This window comes from Rhinopithecus roxellana, chromosome 14, assembly GCF_007565055.1.
Source record: "Rhinopithecus roxellana isolate Shanxi Qingling chromosome 14, ASM756505v1, whole genome shotgun sequence".
Taxonomy (NCBI): domain Eukaryota; kingdom Metazoa; phylum Chordata; class Mammalia; order Primates; family Cercopithecidae; genus Rhinopithecus; species Rhinopithecus roxellana.
Genome location: NC_044562.1, coordinates 23,242,333 through 23,251,748, shown reverse-complemented (window position 1 = coordinate 23,251,748; position 9,416 = coordinate 23,242,333). Strand labels below are relative to the sequence as shown.

General features: G+C 39.7%; 1 long non-coding RNA gene across 1 annotated transcript; it reads right to left on the bottom strand.

The window, feature by feature from the left end:
- Positions 1 to 2,517: 2,517 nt before the first annotated feature.
- On the bottom strand, positions 2,518 to 7,841 carry LOC104656096. The gene is made up of 2 exons (XR_747068.2): positions 7,790 to 7,841; positions 2,518 to 3,597 (listed from the first exon to the last, which is right to left on the bottom strand). It is a non-coding gene; the product is annotated as an uncharacterized LOC104656096 (long non-coding RNA).
- Between the last annotated feature and the right edge of the window lie 1,575 nt (positions 7,842 to 9,416).

Genomic DNA, 9,416 nt, shown 5'->3' with positions numbered 1-9,416 from the left:
TGTCAGGGGCTGGGAGTAGGGGAAAATGGGGAGTTATTTAACGGTTACAGAGTATGGTGAAGCCTAAAGCTGTCCTTCAAATCACTTCTGTTTTTCATTGTTCCACTGATGTTTTCTCTATTCCCAAAGCCAATGTTTTCTCAGCATTCCCAAAGCCAGCACTGGATTTAAGTGTGTTTCTTGAGTGGGAGGATCAGCCAGTACTGGTAGTCACCCTATCAAAAAATTGTCACAGCAGGCTTTGCCATCATTCCGCAAAATGTTTATCTAACCAAGTCCTTCAGGTTTAAGAACATTTGGGTTTTTTAAAAAAGCCTGAAAGCCTAAAATGCAAATGGTATCCTAGAAGATCAGGAACAACTAATAACCATTAACCTTAAAAATAACAATTAACACCTCAGTCCAAATGAGTTTATAACATTTTCTTTAATAGTGAATGGATTAGTTGTTGTTATATTTTTCTAAGTTACTAACACTAGAGCTTAGGGTGACACTGAGGGAATTAAAAGTAAATGCCAATTCTTTTGAAAAAATGTTTAAAATATACCGTTATAGTCCTTTTCATTTGATATTCTTTCAGTACTATTTGGGAGTTTGAGTAGAAATGCTTATTTCCCTGACCTTGTCCTATGAAAGAAAACACAAACACAAAGCAATTAAACGTTCTAGTGGATTGTGATAAACAGGGATCCTTTTGGTGGCACCAGCTTCTCTCTGACCTAAAGGGGCACATTCTGCCATGCCCCACCCAACTTCTCCCAACTCAATCATCAGACTCAGTTATTGTGACCAACATTATAATATATAGTATGAATCCTCAGCTGTTACGAAAATGTATTTCTACATTGATCAAACTGTATTGAAGAAAACTATGGCATTGTTTTTATATATTGTTTCAGATTCCAGTGGAAAGAACTAGACTAAACTATAAATTTTTCTAGGCCAAAAAAAAAAAAAAAAAAAAACCAAAAACAAAAAAATCTCTGTCATCTTCTGCCACCAGAACTCTACAATTCTTGGCACAAGAGAGACACTCAAATATTATCTTTAGTAAGATAAATTAGTAAGAGTCTGGCAATAGAGACATTTAATGGAGAGAAGGGGTTGGAAAGTCTATTGCTTGAGGTGGTGAAGACAGTGGTAGTACTGCCCTATGGTGTTGGGAACCATAGTTTCTGTATTTTCTGTCAAAAGAACTAAAAAATTAAGAGGGGTAAGGTGGTTTCCATGACCATGTGGAAAGGCCAAACATGGAAGAATATAGAAAATCAACTCTCTTTTCCTTATAATTTAATTTATGAACAATTTTCTCTTATAAATTTAAGAGAAGCTTAAATGGGAATCTTTCTAACATAACTTTGAATTAGGTTCCAATAATTAACATCAGATAACAAGATGTGTATGAGAGAGTTTACTATAAAAAGATTTTACAAAGGTTAAAAAAAAACTATTCCATAATTCCTATATCTCCTCCTTTTTTCCAAGGCTGTAAGAGTCTTTACAGAGGAGAGGGAAAGAGAACACAGTGGAGAGATGCCTTGGGAGAGAGCTGTTACTGGCCACGGTGCCATTCTTCTTCCACAGCTAGTGGTAACCCTTCTATCCCAACTCTGGTGAGGAGTGACTATGTAATGATTCAGAAGGCCATGGAATGTGTGGAAAATATGGGCTCAGCTTGACTCATGACTGCCAGAAAGCACAGTGGCTTCAGGTAGAGGGGTAGGGGTCACTGCCCTGGGGAGGGCCTGTCTGCACTTCAGAGTGCCGGAATAAAGGAGCAAATTTGCTCCCTTCCTTGTTTTATGTGGGAGAGAGAACCAAGATAGAGCCCTTGAGTCTTTCTAAGAAATCCAACTAGATGGGCCAGGCATCCCCCCAGGAGAAGATGGGAATGAACACTGTGTCCCCGGGAGCTGCAAAGCTTTGCAGTCTACCATCATAATTAGATACATCTATCTGTCCAGGTGAAAGGGACTTCAGCAGTGGGGTCTTCTGCAAATCCATGAAAATGACTCTTGAGCAGAAACATCAACCTTAGCCATCTGTTGAACCCTGAAAATGTGAAGCCTGATAAGGAAGGTCCAGTTCAAATAAGGCTTTTCCTCTGCTGCTCCCTGCTCCCTCAAATAAGTCTCCCTGCTGCTAGGATCTGAATGACAGACACTGGTGAGCTGTTAGAGGGAGGATTAGGATCACAGTGTAAAAGACAGAAAGGAAATCAGGTGCCTCTCAAGCCCTACCCCCACAGCCCTTTCCCTTTGTCGATTTCCAGCGAGAAGCAGATCCAAACTGAGAAGGGAGAAGATGTGATATTTGATATCACAACAAACTTGAGTTTTGATGAATATCTTGGACAGGACATTCTATGTTCCAAATAGAGATTATGTGTTACAAAGTGACTGTAGGACCAAAAGTGAGTAGCAAATTCATGAACCTCTTAGATTTTTTTCATTTAGGCCATGATAAGATTACTGCCAATGACTCAACTTTTAAAATACAAGTGAATAACTAAATAAGTAAGGTAAAATTGCACTTTTAATTGTATTTTGATGACATTGTGAGCTGTGATTCAGTCACTTCATCTCGCAGAACTTCTGCTGGTGGTAATCACATTTAATATTGTTACAATCGCCCCTTCCTCTCACCTTGTGGATGTATGTCCCCCCAGTCTCCTTCTGAAAGGTAAGTGAATACAGCTCGTTAGGGTGTTACATTAGAATCACTGTTTTGGAAAAGTCAAGCATGGTGTGGGCTTCTGGTGTCAGATGTGAATGTGAGAGATGAACAGCCAAGCTCTGCAAATAAAACACAGCCTTACTCATCCCCCTTCCCTCGCATGCACCACCACCCCATCTTCAAAGTCAGGGCTGCCTCAGCATGTCACAGGAGGCAGGGAATATCATCTTGTAAACACCAGCGATGAGCATGAGCCAAGACCCCCAGCAGCAGAGGATACAAACCGTCCTCCGAAGCAGGATTTAATTACATTCTCCGTCAGGAAAGGAAGTTAGATTTGCTTCAGTGGAATTGCATTTTCTGCATTCGGGTGATTTGTCTGTCCTATAAAACCATTTCCCAGTACCACTACTGGAAGGCTGGCAACTAGAAACCTGCGTGGCTCACTCTTTAGACCGAAGGCCACTCCTGTCCCCGTGTTTACATTTCTACCTTTCACAGCCTGGCCTTCCCAGAGGCCTTTCTGAAAACAGGACAGAGTCCTCGGGGGAAAGCGCTCAAGATTAGTGCTGTAAATTCTGCTCCATGGCTCTGCTACTTCATGTTCTATAATATTCCTGAATTCCTGCTTTTCTGAGGTCAAGGGTCCTGTCTTGTTGTCCAGTGTCTCCTACTGAACAAAATTCTCATCTGACTCCTTTGCCCTATTATGTTTGGGGTGTCGGGCTGATTCTCTGATGATCTCAGTCACAGCCTCCTCTATCTTCTTCAAAAACAGCATTTTGTGGATGAGTTGTGTGCTGGCAGTATTTTCTTTAAACAGTTCTCTATGTTAAAAATGTTGCCAATCAGAATATCTTCGGATATAACAACTGTTAAAGTACACAAGAAGTCCTCGGTTCAGGGCTTCAAGGAACTCACCTGGATGCAAATCAAAGAATGAGTTGCCAGACTGGACAAAGCCAAGAGGAAAAGAAGTGGACAGTTTGGACCTAGTCCTTAAGGAATCACCATATGGATGATTTCATGCTCACATTTACCCCATTTCTATAGCACTTGGGAAATATTTGAGTGCAAATGAATATTTGACTTGGGAATTCATCTTTGACTTCATCTTTGAGAATTTCTGAACATCCTCAGATTGTAGAGATTCCAGCCATGTGGGTACAGACCCAAACTATGAATACATGTGTTTAGAAAAGAGAGCCTTTCTGCCCTAGTCCCAGCCATTGTTTCTGGTGGGCGCAACAACATCCTCCTACCCCCTCTCACTGATTCTGTCTTTTGCCACCTTCAACACATTCCAGTGGTGCTCAAGCAGAATGACTTTGCCCCTGATTTGGCAATATCTGGAGACAATTTTGGTTGTCATAACTAGGGGGTAGGGAATGACGTTATAGTTTCATTAGGGAGAAGCCAGGGATGATGGTAAACATCGTACAATGCAGAAGAATATCTGTTACAACAAGGAATCATCCAGTCCAAGATGTCAGTTGTCCAGAGAAACCCTGGTGTATTCCCACACTGCAGCAGGAATGATCCTTTTAAAATTTACAGCAGGTAATGTTACTCCTCTGCTCAGAACCTCTCAGTTGTTTTCAGTGTCTGCTGGAGTATAAGTCAGAGTTCCTCACAGCTTATAAAGGCCAAGATGACCTGTTCCTGCTCCTCCCTGACCTCGACTCCTGCTGCTTTCTTTTCGCTCACTCCACTCCAGCCAGGAATTTCTCCTTGTTCCTCCAACCACTTCTCCAATCCATTCATGCTTCTGCTCAAATGTCATTTCCTTAGAGAGGATTTCCCTGGCAAATTTACATATATAAAAGCAAATACTCCATAACTTTTCCCACCCTACACCACAGGGAAACACATTTAGATGAATTATAATCCATGGTTCACGGCATATATTCAATGTTAACCCTGTAAAATGTCTGCCCTCCCTCCCTCCCTCCCTCCCTCCCTCCCTTTATTCCTTCCTTCCTTCCTTCCTTCCCTCCTTTCTCCCTGCCTCCCATTCTTCCTTCCTCCCTCCCTCCCTTCCTCCTTCCTTCCTTCCTTCATTCTTCCTTCCCTGCAAATAATATAATTAAATCCAGTAATCCAACATCCAACATGAAGCTAGAACCCTCACAGAAACCCATGTGACTACCCAATAATTTCTTTGCCACTCCTCATTCAAGACAACTACTACCCCGAATCTTGTATTAACAATGTTCTCGATTTCATTTGATATACATTAACACATCTATTTGTACTTCTTTAAAAATATTAGTTTGGGTTGTATGTGTTAGGCTTTATAAAAAATATAATGTTTTAAATATAAACTAGCTTATTTTGTATTCCTATTATATTGCTATGATCCATCTTCAATGTTGCATGTAGTTATAATCACTCAGTTTTCATTGCTACATAATAGTCTCTGTTTGAATATGCCATACTTTTCTTCTCCAGTCCCCACTATACAGGACTGTGTTTGTTTCTAGGTGTTTGCCATAATGAACTTTGGAACATGTTAGGGTTTCTCTAGATATAACTTATCATCACCTGATATTTTATGTATGCACTGGCTCATTTGTTGATTGCCTGGCTCTTCCCAGTAGAATGCAAAGCCCCCGGGAACACAGCCACTGTTTTCCCCCTGATGTATCCACAAAGCCTAACATAGTGCCTGCTATATAGTAGGAACTCCATTTATATCTACTTTCTCCACCTTTACCCTTTTTGTCCTGTTGCCTGGCTTATTATAATAGCCTTCTAACCTGTCTCCCTGCTGCTTCCCTTGCTGCCCTTAAATCAACTCTCAACATAACTGCCAGGATTATTTTGTTAAAAGTTATGCGGGATTCTGTCATTTTTCTGTTCAAAAATCTCCAGCAGCTTCCCCTATCTCAAATTAAAAGCCAAAGTCCTTATAAGAAACTACGGTTTTCTAAGATCTGGCTTCCTTCACTTCTCTAAACTTATCTCCTAATATCTGTACTCTGGGCACACTGGCCTCCTCGGCACTCTTGAACACTCTACATTCATAACCCCTAGGACATTTGCTCTTGCTGTACTCTTTGCTTGGACAGTTTTTCCCTCAAATATCTACAAAGCTTATATCTTACTTCCTTCCCTTGTGTGCTCAAAAGTCACATATTGAGGTCTTCTCTTTCACTCCATGTAAAATTGAAACTCTCTCTTCACATTCTGTCCCCTATACAGTGCTTTTTGTCCTTAGAGCTCATTGCTATTTAACTTTTTTTACTTATATATTTTATTTGTTTATGTCCTCCTACTGAACTGCAACCTTTATAAAGCTAAGATTTTGAGTTCACTAGGGTCCCTAGAATATGCCTGGCACATATGAGTTGCTCAATTAATACTGAATGAATAAATGAATAACGGGGAAAGTGAACATGATAAGTAGCTGTTATTATGCGACAACTTATTTGGGCATTCATTAGATCATAGTTATATTTTTGATGGTCTAGTGGATGCCAGAATGACTTAAAAACTTAAAAATAAAATATTCCCAAAGCTACTGATGCAACCATCTGAAAAAATAGAAGATGATGTAAGATATGCACATGACTAGAGTCAGACCACTAATTCTGAAGATTCTAGTTCCTGAAGCTAGTTTTAAAATATTAAACATAATTTTTGCTTTGTATAAATCAAGGCACAAGAATTCCTAGAGGGCAAAATCAGATCTAGACTTTTGTGGTGCATTTATGGAGGAGCGAAGCACAGACCCCGTTTGCTGGAGTCTGTCACACGAGGAACTTCTCAAGACTCCAGAGGAACAATAATGCCTCTTTGCTGCTGGTGTGGTCTTGTGGTTCTTAAGGAAAGCAACGGTTTTGCCAAAGTTATTACAAATATTTAAAAATTATTCAGTTCTAAGTTTCAATGTGTGTTTTTAAAAATGACTTCACTCTAGCTTCATAACATTTCCAAAGAAATCTCTAAGAAAAAATGACTTCTGGAGGGAGCTAGATAAGAAGGAGAAGATAGATGATTTCTGGCTGCCATGTCATTATTAACCACAAATAGAAGAAAGGAAATGCACAAGGAATAAAATTAATGTCCTTAAAAGATATGGATACATCTTAACATCAAAGAATTTTGAGCTCAGGATATGTATTTTATAATTTTAGATAAATCTTGAATTACATAAATCTTTAAAATGTCAAGATGTGGCAAAGCCACTTCACAATCATGGTTTGTCATCTTGTCAATGCTCTTGACTTTTGAGTTCTCATGTAAAGAAGGCATTCCTTTTGCTGTCGTCCTTCTGATAAAATTAGCTATGTGTGTTGTGTAGTAGTATTTCCATCCACACACAAGGGTGTGATTTCACATTCTTTGTTACAACTGCTACTCAACCATTTATTTAAAATAAAAGTCTAAAACTGAAATCCTCTAATGAGTTGGAAAAGTTTTGCTTTAAAAATAATCCTTTTAGAGTGATTTCCAGTGCCATTTAGGGGATATAAGGAAGGAAAGTCCAAGGTGTCTATATTTTATCTACAAATAAAACAATCATGTGAACACATGCCTGTTTGATCTGTGCCTGGTAGCTTAGCATGGCTACAGCAAGTGAGGCACTTGTAATCATTTCAGCCTCCACCCAACCCCAACCATCAGCATTTCTCATCAAAGGAGGACATTTACATGCTCTGAAAGATCGAATGAAAATAAGTGAAAACCTCTTCAGATATTTGTCTTAAAAGTTCTTTGAGAGTACATGGAGTTTGGATCATGAAAGCAGAGCTCAATTCGTAGTTTTGATTCTTCCCAGTTTCACATTTTTAAAAAATGTTCTTTCACCACCTCCATGTGCAGAAGGCAATGAGCTTGCTTTGTTTCCCAACTGACCTATTCATATCAAGTTAGTTACACCCACTTAAGTCTCCCCACCACCTTTGGCCAATCCCACAGAGCCCTCCTATGGAGCTGGAAACTCATATGGAGACTTTTGTTTTTTATAGAGAATTCAATCGCTCAATGCCGCAAGACACCCTTTCTTATTAAAACGAGAAAGAAATGCATGGAAGTTGTTAAAAACAAATCATTTTCCATTAGTAAAAGTTACATGATTGGAAAGAGAAGAGCACATTGCTGTAATTACCGGTACATTAAGCAGGGGATGAACAGCTGCGTGAACTTGGAGTCAGTAGAATAACAGCCACTGAGCCAGCTTCCCCATATGGTCCAAGTGAGGAGGTGGGGCTTCTAGCTGCCTGGGGGTTGGGGAGAGGTGAGGAGGGGGCAAACAAATCCCATTCAAGTAGGGAATGTGCGCCAAGAAATGTCTGGCTTCCCAATCCAAACCCAGCTTTGTCTGTGCTGCACTGGAAAAATCCCCCTGGCCTCCATAACAAAAACCTCTAAAATCAATGTTGTCTTTTCCTAAAGAGAGCAAAATGTGAGCGTTTTCAGACTTTTGGCTACATTGCTACTAATAGAAAAGACGACCTCAGAAGGACTTAGTCACTTCCTCAGCTCTTTTGGGGTGTGGCTATGACTTGGAATTATTGGTGTCACTTAGTAAACACTGTATTTGATCTAGCATTTGCCTTCTCTCCCAATTAAAAATAGAGTCTGGCCAACAGCGACAGGTCCCCATCACCTGGTACTGGCCTCAGTCTGTTTCAGTGAAAAGCACTATAGACTTCTAATTGGCATTCTCTTCAGAATTTGGCAAATTTGGGCAAAGCAGACCAGCACTATAGTAACCTTTCATGATCAATGCAAATCCTAACAGAAAAGCATTCCACTCTTCTTACATTGTACGTCATAAATTAAACACAATAAATTTTATTGTGAAACCTCCTAGGAAGACATTCCTGATAGACAAAGCAGAAAATGCTTGCCATTATACTAAACAGAGCTAAAATGTGATAGTTGCTGGAAGGGTCGGCTATAAGGAATCTAGCTATTTACAGGGGAAATACCAAAAAGACTACATCATTTGCAAGGAGATGTTTTTGTAAGTACCATGTCCAAAACCGTTTGGGTTTCAACTATATGAAGGTTATTATTACAGAGAATGGTGACCAGCTGTTCTTCATTGCCTCTGAAAACAGAATGAGAGAAAAATGGCATTAAAATGGAATTGGAAGAATTCAAGCTTCCTAAAAATTTGAGTTTGTTAACAGGAGGAAGGATCCACACTAGGGAGTTAGAAAATGAATGCCTTTCATTTTCTGTTGCTTTTAAAAAATAAAAAGTGGCACTTTTAAGACAGTTCAGGTACAATTTTGTCCATCAGAAAAATACTGAATTTGATAATCTTACAAATTTCTATTAAAAATAATTTCAAAAATATTTAAGAAATATGACTATTGGAAATTAGGCTATGTCGGGAGAATAATTCATCCAGTCATGCTATGGTGTCAGGGCATCTTGTAAACTGACAGAGTATTACTAAAGGAGTCCTGTCGGAAATGTGTGCATTTCATGCCATAGATTTATGCAGGCATATTCGAAGAAGAAGGATAATGACTTCCCTGTCAATTAATATTGTCTTCAGAAATATCTAAATTTACAAATAAAAGAAAAACAGGCTGGGCACGGTGGCTTATGCCTGTAATCCCAACACTTTGGGAGGCAGAGGAGGGTGGATCACCTGAGGTCAGGAGCTCGAGACCAGCCTGGCCAACATGGTGAAACCCTGTCTCTGCTAAAAATACAAAAATTAGCTGGGTGTAGTGGTGCATGCCTGTAATTCCAGCTACTTGGGAGGCTGACGTAGA